This window comes from Lissotriton helveticus, chromosome 10, assembly GCF_964261635.1.
Source record: "Lissotriton helveticus chromosome 10, aLisHel1.1, whole genome shotgun sequence".
Lineage (NCBI taxonomy): Eukaryota > Metazoa > Chordata > Amphibia > Caudata > Salamandridae > Lissotriton > Lissotriton helveticus.
The window spans coordinates 1142595533-1142613307 of NC_136071.1; positions in this window are offsets into that span (position 1 = coordinate 1142595533).

A 17775-nucleotide genomic window follows, 5' to 3' on the forward strand; every position below is an offset into this window, starting at 1 on the left:
TACTATTTTAAACTTTATCTGACCATACCTGTTTTTTACTGCTTTTCAGTCTGGTGGGTGGGGGACGGGGGTGTAACAGTAACTTTGTTTTCCTGAACAGTCGTAGGACTTTAGTAGTACAACCGTCAATCTCTTGTCTACTCCGAAATAATACTCCATTATACTACCTCCCACTAAGCATGGGCGGATTTTGCGGATCCACGATTCACGAATTTGCGGATTCACGGATCGTGGATCCGCAAAATCCGCGGATTTTGCGGATTGGCGGATTTGGGGGCGGGGCTTCCTCGAGTGTGTGGGCGGGGCCAAACAGACGGGGCTTCCATGCGAGCGCACATGCCCCTTGTGTGAATACAAAAGGTCAGAGACCGATCAGAGCAGCAGATTAAGAGACAGACGCCCCTGGTCACAGCACGGGGATTGCGCACGTGAAAGCCAAAGATGCAAATGCCTCTGGGCAGCATCACAGCGGATTTCCGATGGTATATTTGGGAAGAAGGCACATCTGCCCAGCCTCCCAATGCTCACGATTTTTTTTGGGCTGATGAATGAGTCACTGCATTTGCGCTTCAACTAGTTCCAGCGACCAAGTGTGTGTTACTATGCAATCGCGCCGAAGTGCGCAGGGGTCCCTTGAGTGAAATGTCCATCATAGTGGGTAAATGGCGGGAAGACGGGCGGGTGCACACCTCGAGTGTGTGGGCGGGGCCAAACGGACGGGGCTTCCATGCGAGCACACATGCCCCTTGTGTGAATACAAAAGGTCAGAGACCGATCAGAGCAGCAGATTAAGAGACAGAAGCCCCTGGTCACAGGAACAGCACGGGGATTGCGCACGTGAAAGCCACGTGATTATTTTTGGGCTGATGAATGAGTCACTGAATTTAAGCTTCAACTAGGGCACATATTTATTCACGAAGAAAGACACACCATGTAACTAATTTACGATGGCGCCAGCAAGCTGCCAGCGCCATCCTGCAAAAGTTACTTAATTAGCTTCAACAGGAAGCTCCAACTGATAAAATAAAGCAGGCGCTCGAGCCCCTGCTTTATCTTATCTGTTAGAGCTTCCTGTCGAAGCTAATTAAGTAACCATTTGAGGATGGCGCTGGCAGCTTGCCGGCGCCATCGTAAATTATTTAGGTTTGAACTTTTGACCGCAAAATCTGCTCCGATCGCGGATTGCGGATTCTCGGTAAATTCGCGAGAGTTCGCGGATCGCGGATTTACCGAAAATCCGCAAAATCCGCGATCGGAGCGGATTTTGCGCTCATGCTTACCTCCCACCAAACGCTTATCTTACCTGTAATTAGTGTTAGAAATTAGGGCTAGGCCCAGGGCTGGCTCCACGTGAAATGGGGATTAACGTTGTCAATCCTGGGCGGGTGACATTTCCTCATTGCGGTGGTACTAGTGGTGTGACACAGTGGCAGTTGCATGCCTATGGAAAAAAAGAAAACGAAACCTTGTTTGTCCTTACTGTAGCATTACAACGGTTACGGTACGATTGAGAATATAGCAGGTGACAGTACACTAGAACAGTGCCATAATGTAGCCTAACAAATGGTAAAGTATTTGCTTGCAAGTATAACTAGTACTTGCGTTGAATTTATTTGACATTGGCTACTACTACTAGAAGATATAGTACTGAAGCTGAGTAAGTCTAGAAGATATCCTCGTATTCCTTCACCAGCCTGTTGCTATGACCTTATCCTCCCTAGCAAGTGTGTGGAATTATTGATGTCATTTTAGTCAGACATCAAGCAAAACAACACAGCCCGGGGGAAGAGGGTTAGGGTTTGAAAAATGGATGGGAATGGGGGTTTCTTTTTGGGTAGGTTTTGTTGAGAGGAGAAAAAAAAAGCAGAGCATGGACAAACAATAATTGAAGATAAAGACAATCTTTGGTTACAAACTAAAGCTAAGCACATGCAGTCACACTCATAGAATAAAACAATGGATACTGTATCTGTATTGCGTATGTTGTTGGAGTTGTCCTGTTGAATTTGGTAAGTAAGTTGCATGAAGCAAACAATTCCTCTTATTGGCGGCACTCCTCCATTCCAGCTGACGCTTCGTCCATCAATGTTGGTGACCACTGACAGAAGACACCCTGTCCACTGCCTGCCTGGCGGATGTTGACTGAAACCCGGCCTGTAATTATTGAACGGAAAACAGGAAGTGCTATTACAATACCACTGATAAATAAATAAAAGGTATGTACGCTGTGTGGTTCAAAAAGTGACACTTTGATTTCCCTAATAGACAGTACAATATTTTCGAAATTGCATGCTCTGTCTGAGTCACCTTTTTAAGGATAAATAAGTATGGCCAAAATATTATAGCGGATCTTTCCCCTCAAGGTAGGTGTACTGTAAACTGTGTTTTAGAACAAAATTTGACCTTCCCAGCAATGCTCCCACCAAGACCCTTACTAAAGCCAGTCGCAAAAATGTAGAAGAACCCCAATCAGATCTCCAAAAACGATGCCTAGCAGAAAAATGGTTACAAAACGTACTTTGAAAGTAACAGTAGGCCCAAATACAGACCGTGGATTGTATTCAAACCACTTGCAAGCAAGCAAAAGTATCCATAGCCAGCATCGCTCCAACAGTGCTCTACAACACCAGAACTGCGTTGCAATAGAACCCCCCGAAACACATGCAATCCTGCTGCTAGGGCTAACCCGAACGAACCCTAACTTACAAAAAGTGCCAAAACTGGTGTTTCCTTAAGGATTTTGTCCAAAACACTTCTATCCGGTATTAGACCTTCCCAGGAATGCCCCAGGCAAGACCCGCCAACCCACCCGGAAAAAACCACCCGACAACACCCCCAAACAGCGAAAAAGCTAAATCTCATACTTACAATATCTCTCGGCCTTCGGTCCAAACGCGGCGCTGTGCAGGTAGGTCATCATCATCAATCATCATAACTCCTGTTTTCCACCACGGATTTCATGAAAAGCAAATGCAATCAAGATTAGATTGTCGCAGCAGTGCTTCGACAGAGACCCCGGCCGCAACCCACCCACGAACAGCAGGAAGCCCCCCAAAACGTTACATTGAGCAAGATGACAGAAGAAATAGCAAAAAAAAGGCTGTTACTTAAGGATTTTGTCCAAAACACTTCTATCCGGTATTAGACCTTCCCAGGAATGCCCCAGGCAAGACCCGCCAACCCACCCGGAAAAAACCACCCGACAACACCCCCAAACAGCGAAAAAGCTAAATCTCATACTTACAATATCTCTCGGCCTTCGGTCCAAACGCGGCGCTGTGCAGCTAGGTCATCATCATCAATCATCATAACTCCTGTTTTCCACCACGGATTTCATGAAAAGCAAATGCAATCAAGATTAGATTGTCGCAGCAGTGCTTCGACAGAGACCCCGGCCGCAACCCACCCACGAACAGCAGGAAGCCCCCCAAAACGTTACATTGAGCAAGATGACAGAAGAAATAGCAAAAAAAAGGCTGTTACTTAAGGATTTTGTCCAAAACACTTCTATCCGGTATTAGACCTTCCCAGGAATGCCCCAGGCAAGACCCGCCAACCCACCCGGAAAAAACCACCCGACAACACCCCCAAACAGCGAAAAAGCTAAATCTCATACTTACAATATCTCTCGGCCTTCGGTCCAAACGCGGCGCTGTGCAGCTAGGTCATCATCATCAATCATCATAACTCCTGTTTTCTACCACGGATTTCATGAAAAGCAAATGCAATCAAGATTAGATTGTCGCAGCAGTGCTTCGACAGAGACCCCGGCCGCAACCCACCCACGAACAGCAGGAAGCCCCCCAAAACGCTACATTGAGCAAGATGACAGAAGAAATAGCAAAAAAAAGGCTGTTCCTTAAGGATTTTGTCCAAAACACTTCTATCCGGTATTAGACCTTCCCAGGAATGCCCCAGGCAAGACCCGCCAACCCACCCGGAAAAAACCACCCGACAACACCCCCAAACAGCGAAAAAGCTAAATCTCATACTTACAATATCTCTCGGCCTTCGGTCCAAACGCGGCGCTGTGCAGCTAGGTCATCATCATCAATCATCATAACTCCTGTTTTCCACCACGGATTTCATGAAAAGCAAATGCAATCAAGATTAGATTGTCGCAGCAGTGCTTCGACAGAGACCCCGGCCGCAACCCACCCACGAACAGCAGGAAGCCCCCCAAAACGCTACATTGAGCAAGATGACAGAAGAAATAGCAAAAAAAAGGCTGTTCCTTAAGGATTTTGTCCAAAACACTTCTATCCGGTATTAGACCTTCCCAGGAATGCCCCAGGCAAGACCCGCCAACCCACCCGGAAAAAACCACCCGACAACACCCCCAAACAGCGAAAAAGCTAAATCTCATACTTACAATATCTCTCGGCCTTGGGTCCAAACGCGGCGCTGTGCAGCTAGGTCATCATCATCAATCATCATAACTCCTGTTTTCCACCACGGATTTCCTGAAAAGCAAATGCAATCAAGATTAGACTGTCGCAGCAGTGCTCCCAGACACCAAAAATCACCCACAAACACCCAGAACCCCGCCAAAGAGCACCCCAAAGGCAAGCAAGTCAGCAAAAACGGCAAGAAATTTCCACCTCATATTTGGTCCAAAACACTTTTGTCCATTATTAGAGCTTCACAGCAATGGGCCCAAATCCGTCAACTCACCCGCAAAGAAGTACAACACCCCCACAAGTGCTGAGTCTTTCTTGATTGGGCGTAATCCAGCACTCTGCTTTGAGGGAAATCGCAGTCTGGAGGAGGAGGATAGAGGAGCATGTTCTTCAGAACTTGTGAACCTGAGGAATGTAGACTGCGGCACCTTCAAATCAATAAGCAAACAAGTGAAGACAGTTCTGATGATGGTCTTGTTTTTGGGATTAGGTGATTAAAGTTTGAATTAAATTAACTGTGCAAAACAAAGAAAGAGAGACACAAAGCACACAGGAATAAAAGTGAATAATGACGAAAAAGAAAGTTCTTGATTGATTGTCTCATTTTCAGGGCTCGGTGTCAGGGAATAAGAAGAAGATTTCGTCATCGTACTCTGCGAATTCAGGCTGGATGATGTCAGTGCCACCGAACAGAGAACAAATCCCCTCATCTACGTTGCCGTCCTCCTCGTCTTCATGCGGCGTGCTTTCTCGTACTTTGTAATCTGGTGGTATGAGGTGCTGATTCATCTTGATCATTGTCAGCCGCTCCACATTTTTGGGCGAGAGGCGGCTCCGTTTGGGAGTTACAATGCCACCAGCAGCACTGAAAACACGTTCAGAAGACACACTTGCGAGTGGGCAGGACAAATAGTTTATAGCCAGGTTGGAGAGCTGTGGCCACAATTGTTTTTTGCCATGCCAATACTGCAATGGCTCATCATTAAGAAAGACCTCTGTTGAGTCATTCATATAGTCCTGCACCATCGACTCAAGGTCATCAACGGTTCCTCCACTTTGCTTACTTTTTGCTGTGCCTTTGACATTTTTTCGAGAACCATACCCAAGCAAACTTAGCCAATCCTCTACAACAGCCACTGATACTGTTGTGTGTGGTGCAGATGATCCAGTTGCCTTTAACGGCTGAGAGGTCACTTGTGCCCCAGCCACAGGTGCAGAAGTGGATTCTTGTGACTGGGGATGGCCTGCTGATGCTGATGCTGATGTACTGTCTTCTCCTTCAATAACCTGCCGTTCTTTTTCAAACCTCTTGGCTGACAAGGCTAACCAATGTTTGTACTTTTGAACATCTGCATCAGCAAAAGGAAAGAATGATTCGCCTGCCAGTGCCTTTTTGTAGCGTGGATCCAGAATAGTAGCACAAATGTAATGCTGTTCTGACTTGATGTTTTTAAGACGTTCATCACCACGTAGGCGCTCTAATAATTTCTCAGAAAAAATAAAATGGTCTTTTTTTTTTTCATCTTTTTCAAACTCAGAAGACACCGCCATCAGTTGGTGCTCCAGCATGCACAACAATGGGATAGCTTTTCCCAAATTACAGTCCTCCTGGCTGACTGCACGCGTGAAGAACTCAAAAGGACGAAGCATGTCTGTCAGGCTTTTAACTATGTCCCATTGCGCCGCACCCAACCGCATGTCCTCCTTCTGAGATGTACCCTCTGTGAAGAAATAGTGATCGAGTACCGTATACTGCTCATACAGACGCTCAAGCATGTAGAAGGTTGAGTTCCAACGTGTTGCCACCTCCTGGATGAGTGCTTTCACTGGCATTTGACGTTCAAGTAGCAGTCTCCTCAGATGCTTCCGGGCCTTAAAAGAATGGCTGAAATGGTTGCACATTTTGCGGCAGGTGGCCATTACCTCGAACGCTGGACTGTGTTTATCACTCAAGAATTTTTGAACTACCAGGTTGATACAGTGCGCCAAACACGGCACTCTAAAATAGTCACCCTTCCACATGGCCTTAACTACATTGGCGCCATTATCCGTGGAAACATAACCAATCATGCGTTTTTGGGGGGATAGCATTTTCAAGACCTTTTTGTTAAACTCTTCCAAAAGGTTTTCTGCTGTGTGACTTTTCTCCAAGCCAAACATGGCTAGTGTTGCATGTTTCCGAGCAGCTTTAAAAACTTGGTCCGGGTCAACACCTGCGTTTAGCTTTGCTTTAACACCTGAAAAAGAGACCCAGTGTGCAGTGATGCACATGTAATCAGCGCCTGCGCCACTGGTCCACATGTCTGTTGTCAGATGTATTGTGTGAACAGCACTCTTCTGCAAAGCTGCCCCAATCGCCTCCAGCACATCTTCATGTAGTGCTGGAACCGCAACTCTGGCAAAATAGAACCGGCTAGGAACCTTCCATTTAGGGCAGAGCGTTGCCACTAATTCTAGAAAACCTACCGCTTCTACAAAAGAAAAAGGGAGAAGGTCCACAGCTAGCATTTTAGCCAGCTTAGTGTTATACAGACGCGTCAGTGGGTGGTTGCGTTCATATGGCACATCTGAAGTAAGCATTGTTCTAATGTTGCCCTGGACCAAGCATTTACGGGCTGATAATGACTTCGTTGACCCAATTTTGCTCGCTGGTGAACTTTTGTGCGTTGGTGTCTCAGTCGCTCCAACACTCTTAGTGTGCCTCACATTGGGTGTGCTGCTGACAGGGGTACTGGGTGTAAGGGAAGTGTTTGACACGTCTTCTTCCTCCGCGTCATCATCAGATGAAACATCAACGTTTCCTTGAATTCGGCCTTTCTTGATCGCATCTAGGTGCGCAAACCATTTGACAGTGTGCTGTCTCCTAAGATGACCTCTCTGGCCTCCGGTACCATAGTTGGTACCTGGCTTACCACGACTAACTGCTTGCTTACAAATGGTACAAATGGCAAACTTTGGATTTTTTGGACAAACAGTAAAGAAGTCCCAAACTGGGGACTTGAAGTGTCTGTGGGACATGGAGGAGGCGGCGATACTGGTGGTGGTGGTCATGAAGCTAATGCCAGATGAAGTGGAGGATCTGGATTGCCCAACTTTTGTACGTTTTGCACTTTCACCGCCACTAATTAAGGTCGAGGTTGACGGAGGTCTCTTCTTGCCAGAAAGAAATATGGAAGCGGGACGAGTTGGTGTACTACTTAACTCCAATGATTGTGGTGTTTCCACTGCCTCCTCATCGACAACATCATCATCATCATCACGCTCAGCAGCTCTTCGGGCTAGGGTCAAAATGTCTGTTTGCTGCATGCCCGCTGGGGCTGCAGTGACCTTTATGATGACTGGGTCGTCGTTGGCAGAGTCTTCATCAGCAGCAGTATCCGCCACTTCTTGTTGAGCCTCATCACACTCCATAACTCTGAGACTTTGGACGAGCTTCCTTTTACGCTTAACTACCTTTGTCGGATCATGGTGTGCCTCACTCTCAGACGGCTGTGGTGCTGGTTCCCAAGTTTGATCCGTATCATCAGAAGGAGGTGTGCTTGAAGAAGATGTAGACACCACCCTTGATCTCTTCCTTGCTAGGGGTGTGGAAGACAATGAAGGATCATCAGGAGGAGTGGCTTCCTCAAATGATACCTCGCCTTGATTGTCGATTTCCTGATGTGCCCCTACTTCGGGAGGAACAACTATTGTGGCCACTTGTGACCCTCCATGCACCTCTGCTTGCGCAACTCCTTGCGCTGCCTCTCCTTCCACATGTACTTGGGCTTGTACTTGCACATGTAATTGTTGTTGCGGCTGTGGTTGTTCAACACTCGTCAGATGAGCTACAACAACCTGTGTTGATTGAGGGACATTGCTGCTGCTTTCTTGCGATGAGCCAACATCACTGGTCGATGGTGATTGAAGAACTATACTGGCTGCCTCTGCAGCACTCAAGGGCTTGGACTTAAGTTGGAGTGGTGGTGGTGGTGGCACTGAGCCCAATGGAGCGGGGGTGCTGCTGCCAGCTTGGTCCCCAGCAGATCCCGCTGCTGCTGCAGGCATACTTTTTATTTACTCCCAAAAAAAGGGGCGGGCGGCACACCAGTGTCCTTGGTAACTTGCTTCTTCTGCTCCTTACTGGCACCTTTCTTGCTAGAGGAGCTACGGGTTACTTTTTTTGGGGCCATCTTCTTCAGAGCAGGTCAGCAGGCAGCAGTTGCACGAGTTGCAGAGGGTTCTGTGTCCAGACGTGACATCGCGTGACGTTATGCTGCACACACACACCGCTGCAGGACTTCTTCCTGGCACTGGTGGTTCTCTTGAGTCTTCTTGTGCACCTAAAAGCAATGGAAGACAGAGGAACATCACTTCAGTTATAAACCCCAAAAATGGACAAAACACAGAAAAATGAGCACAATCCCATGCCATCCATGATGTTTACATTGAAGACACCCCACAGAAAGACTAGGGACATGCAAGTATGCAACACTCACTACCCCTGGGCATAATGGATGAAAAGTAGGCAAAATAAGTGCATGCCTCAGACACTGCCTCTCTTCAAAATGGCCCCTTACACCCCAAGCACATGTTGCCTGTACCAGCCAGCACTCAAGATGGCCACCACCACCACCCACATGGCCAGTCCACATCAAAAGTACACCCCCAAAAAACAGAAAAACAGCCAGAAATCACCACAATCCAATGCCATTCATGATGTTTACATTAAAGAGAGTGAGACCAGACCACACCACAGGCACACTCAGTCCATGCACCACCACCCCTGGGCAAAAGGCCACACCAGCAGCCCCCAAAAAACGACAAAAAACAATAAAATAAGCACAATCCCAGCCCATCCATGGCCTCAATTTTGTTTACATTCAAGAAGACACCCCACAGAAAGACTAGGCCCATGCAACACTCACCACCCCTGGGCAAAGGGTACTACCAGCAGGCCCAAAAAAACGACAAAAAACAATAAACTAAGCACAAGCCCAGCCCATCCATGGCCTCAATTATGTTTAAATTCAAGAAGACACCCCACAGAAAGACTAGGCCCATGCAACACTCACCACCCCTGGGCAAAGGGCCCCACCAGCAGGCCCAAAAAAACGACAAAAAACAATCAAATCAGCACAATCCCAGCCCATCCATGGCCTCAATGGTGTTTAAATTCAAGAAGACACCCCTCAGAAACACTAGGCCCATGCAACACTCACCACCCCTGGGCAAAGGGCCCTACCAGCAGGCCCAAAAAAACGACAAAAAACAATAAACTAAGCACAAGCCCAGCCCATCCATGGCCTCAATTATGTTTAAATTCAAGAAGACACCCCACAGAAAGACTAGGCCCATGCAGCACTCACTACCCCTGGGCATAAAGGATGAAAAGTAGGCAAAATAAGTGCAGGCCTCAGACACTGCCTCTCCTCAAAATGGCCCCTTACACCCCAAGCACATGTTGCCTGTACCAGCCAGCACTCAAGATGGCCACCACCACCACCCACATGGCCAGTCCACATCAACAGTACACCACCAAAAAACAGAAAAACAGCCAGAAATCACCACAATCCAATGCCATCCATGATGTTTACATTAAAGAGAGTGAGACCACACCACAGGCACACTCAGTCCATGCACCACCACCCCTGGGCAAAAGGCCACACCAGCAGCCCCCAAAAAACGACAAAAAAACAATAAAATAAGCACAATCCCAGCCCATCCATGGCCTCAATTATGTTTAAATTCAAGAAGACACCCCACAGAAAGACTAGGCCCATGCAACACTCACCACCCCTGGGCAAAGGGCCCCACCAGCAGGCCCAAAAAAACGACAAAAAACAATAAAATAAGCACAATCCCAGCCCATCCATGGCCTCAATTATGTTTACATTCAAGAAGACACCCCACAGAAAGACTAGGCCCATGCAACACTCACCACCCCTGGGCAAAGGGCCCTACCAGCAGGCCCAAAAAAACGACAAAAAACAATAAACTAAGCACAAGCCCAGCCCATCCATGGCCTCAATTATGTTTAAATTCAAGAAAACACCCCACAGAAAGACTAGGCCCATGCAACACTCACCACCCCTGGGCAAAGGGCCCCACCAGCAGGCCCAAAAAAACGACAAAAAACAATCAAATCAGCACAATCCCAGCCCATCCATGGCCTCAATGGTGTTTAAATTCAAGAAGACACCCCTCAGAAACACTAGGCCCATGCAACACTCACTACCCCTGTGCATAAAGGATGAAAAGTAGGCAAAATAAGTGCAGGCCTCAGACACTGCCTCTCCTCAAAATGGCCCCTTACACCCCAAGCACATGTTGCCTGTACCAGCCAGCACTCAAGATGGCCACCACCACCACCCACATGGCCAGTCCACATCAACAGTACACCCCCAAAAAACAGAAAAACAGCCAGAAATCACCACAATCCAATGCCATCCATGATGTTTACATTAAAGAGAGTGAGACCACACCACAGGCACACTCAGTCCATGCACCACCACCCCTGGGCAAAGGGCCCCACCAGCAGGCCCAAAAAAACGACAAAAATCAGCACAATCCCAGCCCATCCATGGCCTCAATGGTGTTTAAATTCAACAAAACAGTTGTATCATGCACCCCTAACCAACCCTGGTCCTACTGGATACTGTGGCTACCCACAATATAATTTATTTAATGTTCTGAAAAAGATCCAAAATTTTACTTGCAGCAACTGTAATGCCCCAAACAAACTTACTTGTGAAAGTTGATTTCTAATCCAAAAGTGATCCAAAGACAGTCAAAAAGGCCTCAAATCCAAATATCCAGCAGCACCCACAAAAAGTAATCCTTCCAGCTCCAGATCCAAATGAAAGTGACCAGGAGATGGACAAAGCACTGGGAGGAGCCTGCTGGACAGGAACAGGAAGTTGGAGACTGTAGGGCACTTCCTTCCTCCCCCCCCCCAAAAATGGACTCCTTGCAAAAAAAAAGGCCATGCAAATGTCAATCTGAGGAGTGATTCTGATAAAAATCATAATTTTCTGAAGGATGTATGACGTTACTCCGCATACCGTTACAACTACCTACCATTACAACGCGACCATTACAACGCATACCATTACAACGCATAGCGCTTTGGGGTGCTGGATAGTGGTAAGTATAATTTACTATTCTAACTCCAGTCCCCGTGGACCCTAGGGAAGGTGTTGGATAGTAAATTATACCATTCCCTATCCTATAGCGCCCCCCAGCGCAATGCGTTGTAATGGTATGCGTTATAAAAGTCGTGTTGTAATGGTAGTGCGGAGTAACGAATGCGTTGTAACAGGTGCATACCTTTTCTGAAGGTTTATCCTGCTTGCTGGTGATTTTCTTGTGCAGAATTGCAAAAGCTCTATTTCGCGAGTGCGAGATTGTTCCTTTCCGCCGCAACTACGTATTCGCGAACTCTCGCGAGGTGTGCTGTGCAAGGTGGCAAGCCGCGATTACGTATTCGCGGGCGCCAAACTCCCGCGGGATCACGCAGCAAGATCCAAAATGGCGCGTCACTCGCAAAGAAAAACAACTCGGCAAACGCTAAATGACGGAAAGTGAACGCCGTGCACCACGCCGCGCGCCGCAACCAAGCAAAAAATCCGCCGCGAGCGGATTCACGGATTTTCGACAAATTCGCAAGAGTTCGCGGATTGCGAATTTGCCAAAAATCCGAAAAATCCGCGATCGGAGCGGATTTTACGCCCATGCTTACTCATGTACCCACTCACAGACCCACTCGGAGAATCACACACCCACTCACAGACCTACTCAGACTCACACACCCACTCACAAACCCACTCAGAGACTCATGCACTCACTCACAGACCCACTGAGAAACTCATGCAATCACTCACAGACCCACTCAGAGACTCATGCACCTGCTCACAGACCCACTGAGACACTCACACACCCACTCATAGATCCACTAAGACACTCATGCACTCACTCACAGACCCACTCAGAGACTAATGCACTCAGAGGCCCACTCAGAGATGCATGTGTTCACTCACAGACCCATTCACAGTCATACACCTACTCACAGGCTCACTTAGAGACTCATGCACCCACTTACAAACCCACTAGACATTCATGCACTCACACACAGACTGGCTGACAAACTTTTGGAGGCAGCTGCAAATGTACTCAGACACTCTAGTACCCACTCACAGACCCACTCAGACATTCACACAGCCACTCAGACACTCAAGCATACACTCAGAATGCCACTCAGTATGCCACTCAGAGACCCATTCAGAGACTCACCAACCCACTCAGACACTCACGCACTCACTCGCAGACTGACTCACATGAATGGAGTCATTCGCAAACCCACTCAGACACCCTCATACCTACTCACAGACACATTCAAACACTCATGCACCCACCCAAACACCCACTCAGACACACATGTGCCCACTCATAAACCCACTCATAAACTCACACACCCATTCACACATCCAGTAAGACATGAATGCAGCCACTCCCAGATACATTCAGCACTCACACACCCACATGTCAATATTAATGATACAATATTTGAGGTCATAAGCAGTGCACTGCAGGGGTGTAAGTTACAGTTAGCTCAGGTAACTATACCTGCTGCATGTCACTGGTTTTGTGTGAGTGAAATCTGAGCCTAACTATAACATCACTGTAACGTTTAGTTGTTCAGTGATAAAAAACAGAAAACATATATATATATATATTTTATTTTTTATTTTTTATATATATATTTATATATATATATATATATATATATATATATATATATATATGTTACCTACTGGCGATAGCCAGTAGGTATATATAGTTAGGACCTAGTTACCATAGGAAACCCGCAACATTCTATTGGGAATAACTTTGGCGTTGATTGAGGAAATTGCGTACAATTTTCCAAACTTTTGGCCAGCTCAGTCCTGCTCCTTCCCTGAAAGTTTTGCGGGGATTCGTCAAGCGGGGGCCGAGAAAAAAGGGGGGTCCCAAACCGTATTTTCCCCATGTTAATTTCCATAGGACGTTCAGACACGGCTACAGCCCGAACCGCTGAATGGAATTACACCAAACTTTGCAAAATTGTAGGGACTGGTACGCAGAAGTGCCTTTTCTATATTTGGTGAAAATTGCTCCAGTGGTTTTATGAAAATTAACTTAAAAAACACAAATATATCTATATGCGCGCTTCGAGCGCATACCGGTACGCGTACCGGGGAGCGCACCCGGCGTGCCACGGAAGATCGTGAGCGGAAAGCTGATTGGCTCTCGGGTGTCTGTCAACATTCCAAACGGACCAGAGAGTCCGCCATCTTGTGTCTCAGTACAAAAGAGACACAAGAGGTGAAAAACAAAAGGGGGAAAACTCTAAAAGGGGGCAGGGTAGAGACCCCCTGACCCCCTAGGTTTTCACAGGGGGGCCTAGGAGGACCCCGAAGGGCAAAAAAACGATTATTATTTTCTTTTAAAATTTCGCGGAGTACGCTCTGGGTGCGATGCCATGTACGCTTACAGGTACGCATACCCTGAGCGTACCACGGGGAAAACCAGAAAAAAAAATATTTTTGGGCCTGGGGGTTCCTTGTGGGACCCCCTGAGCAGGCCTAGGGGGTCAGGGGGCTTCTACCCTGCCCCCTTTGCGTGTTTTGCACCTTTGTTTCACTGCTTTCATGTGCCTTGGGTCTACCGAGGCACAAGATGGCTGCCAACACTTCCTATTTTGGAGTGTTGACAGACAGTGGCAGCCAATCAGCATGCCTTTCACAGGAAAGCGGTACAAAAGGGTGTGGTGATGGACGGAGCATCTGAATCAATCAAACACTCACACCCAGTCAAACGATCTGGGTTTAATCCATCACCGTTCTTTAGCCCACTCTGCCACCCCAGTTCAGACATGGCTATATGCAAATCAGTCTGACCCTGTGCCTCATGGGAACAGTCCAGCCCGAATTGCCAAGCCATGTCTTCCCTGGACCGGAAACAAGCTTCCGGGGACCGGTTTCTGGCATTCCAGCCGTCTTCAGCCCGGCTTGCTTGAATCCAGTGGCAAAGTGAGCAAGGGACTCACGTCTGAGCATAACCTGCCACACTTATGGCGGCCAAAAGCGGTACAAAAGGGGGTGGTGATGGACGGAGCATCTGAATCAATCAAACACTCACACCCAGTCAAACGATCTGGGTTTAATCCATCACCGTTCTTTAGCAAACTCTGCCACCCCAGTTCAGACATGGCTATATGCAAATCAGTCTGACCCTGTGCCTCATGGGAACAGTCCAGCCCGAACTGCCAAGCCATGTCTTCCCTGGACCGGAAACAAGCTTCCGGGGACCGGTTTCTGGCATTCCAGCCGTCTTCAGCCCGGCTTGCTTGAATCCAGTGGCAAAGTGAGCAAGGGACTCACGCCTGAGCATACCCTGCCACACTTATGGCGGCCAAAAGCGGTACAAAAGGGGGTGGTGATGGATGGAGCATCTGAATCAATCAAACACTCACACCCAGTCAAACGATATGGGTTTAATCCATCACCGTTCTTTAGCCCACTCTGCCACCCCAGTTCAGACATGGCTATATGCAAATCAGTCTGACCCTGTGCGTCATGGGAACAGTCCAGCCCGAACTGCCAAGCCATGTCTTCCCTGGACCGGAAACAAGCTTCCGGGGACCGGTTTCTGGCATTCCAGCCGTCTTCAGCCCGGCTTGCTTGAATCCAGGGGCAAAGTGAGCAAGGGACTCACGTCTGAGCATACCCTGCCACACTTATGGTGGCCAAAAGCGGTAAAAAAGGGGGTGGTGATGGACGGAGCATCTGAATCAATGAAACACTCACACCCAGTCAAACGATCTGGGTTTAATCCATCACCGTTCTTTAGCCCACTCTGCCACCCCAGTTCAGACATGGCTATATGCAAATCAGTCTGACCCTGTGCCGCATGGGAACAGTCCAGCCCGAACTGCCAAGCCATGTCTTCCCTGGACCGGAAACAAGCTTCCGGGGACCAGTTTCTGGCATTCCAGCCATCTTCAGCCCGGCTTGCTTGAATCCAGTGGCAAAGTGAGCAAGGGACTCACGTCTGAGCATACCCTGCCACACTTATGGCTGCCAAAAGCGGTACAAAAGGGGGTGGTGATGTACGGAGCATCTGAATCAATCAAACACTCACACCCAGTCAAACGATCTGGGTTTAATCCATCACCGTTCTTTAGCCCACTCTGCCACCCCAGTTCAGACATGGCTATATGCAAATCAGTCTGACCCTGTGCCTCATGGGAACAGTCCAGCCCGAACTGCCAAGCCATGTCTTCCCTGGACCGGAAACAAGCTTCTGGGGACCGGTTTCTGGCATTCCAGCCGTCTTCATCCCGGCTTGCTTGAATCCAGTGGCAAAGTGAGCAAGGGACTCACGTCTGAGCATACCCTGCCACACTTATGGCGGCCAAAAGCGGTACAAAAGGGGGTGGTGGTGCCGTTGGAAAGCATTACCAGCAGAACCAAGCAAAATTAAGGTTTCGCGACCCACTGGGGTTTTAATTTCAATCACTCAGGTCAGCAATGCGGCAACTCACTGGAGAAAAAAACTCGAAACACTACCGGTCCCAGAAGGCCGCTCAAGTGGCCACACCAATCAGAGTGGGATTGACTGTTGTATTTAAGTGCTTCGACAAACTGCCACGCTGTTAATCCTTTTGGCAGAGCCCATGAGGAAGAGCTATCATGCAGGAAATGCGTCGGGCTTGTACTGGACTTCAATGCTGTTGAAATTGTCTTGCTGCATTGGCCTTTGCTGCTTTTCAATAAATTTGGCAGATTTTACCTACCTGTGCTGGCCCTTTCACAACAGGCAACTTTTGGTTGATATGTGTAGCGGCTCCGCCTGAGTCGCGGAAGGTGCCTCGCTGCGGTGCGCAGTCCCGCTGCGGCGCCAACCGACGCTGCGGCATTGGGGACAGGTGGTGCCGTTGGAAAGCATTGCAAGCAGAACCAAGCAACATGAAGGTTTCGCCACCCACTGGGGTTTTAATTTCAATCACTCAGGTCAGCAACGCGGCAACTCACTGGAGAAAAAAACTCGAAACACTACAGGTCCCAGAAGGCCGCTCAAGTGGCCACACCAATCAGAGTAGGATTGACTGTTGTATTTAAGTGCTTCGACAAACTGCCACGCTGTTAATCCTTTTGCCAGAGCCCATGAGGAAGTGCTATCATGCAGGAAAAGCGTCGGGCTTGTACTGGACTTCAATGCTGTTGAAATTGTCTTGCTGCATTGGCCTTTGCTGCTTTTCAATAAATTTGGCAGATTTTACCTACCATACTCTCTAATATATGTATTCACTAAGATACACTTAATAAACCAGTTAACCAATCAATTTTTTTTAAAATATAACACATATTTATTTTTTAAAAAGACACACATTCACTGGATAGTGTCATCAGTGATGTCATGACTGATGTCACTGACCATGTCATGAGTGATGTAATATGTGACGTCATCAGCAGTGCATTGCACGCGCAAGTTATAGTGAGTGCAACTAACTATAACGTGGGAATTTCATTGGTTTTATGCGAGTAAAATTTCCAGCTAACTATAACTGGTGTCAAAACTATGGTTTTTTCAGTGAATTTCATAGGTTTTGTAAATGCTATTTCCTAACTATAACGTGTGTAAAACCTATGTTTTTTTCAGTGAATTTCATAGGTTTTTTAAATGCTGCTTCCTAACTATAACATGTTTAAAACCTATTGTTTTTTCAGTGAATATATATATCGAGACATGAGAAGCTGCAGACTGGGGTGCGGAGATGTCTTTACCCGTTTGAAGCAAGGGCTGCTGGATGAGTGCATCTTTAACCTGTGGGTACCTTGGAGCTTTCATTTGCACGCGGCAGCCCAGCCGCGAAGGGTGCACCCCCCGCGGAAGATCAATGGGGGTCACGGGTCGGAAGTCGCCGAACCTGTTGTGAAGCAGCAGCCAAGGGATCTATGGACATCTGAATCCCGGGGCCCATCCAGGGCTATGAAATGGCAGAACACGCACCCATACAGGGAAGAGACACGAACTACAAGTCCAACAAGGCAGTGCGTTCCAACTCACACGAGTTTGCCCATCTGAGGGCGGTTAAATAGTGGGAGTGTCAAAGTGTCTAACTCAAGTCGAGCCTCTGAAGACGAGCGTAGGCTCAGAAACGCGTCAGGCTTTTAATCGAGACATGAGAAGCTGCAGACTGGGGTGCGGACATGTCTTTACCCGTTTGAAGCAAGGGCTGCTGGATGAGTGCATCCTTAACCTGTGGGTACCTTGGAGCTTTCATATATATATATAACATTTCTATGGCAAAATGAAACCCCTCATTTTGTTCCTTTTCAAATTAAATGTATTA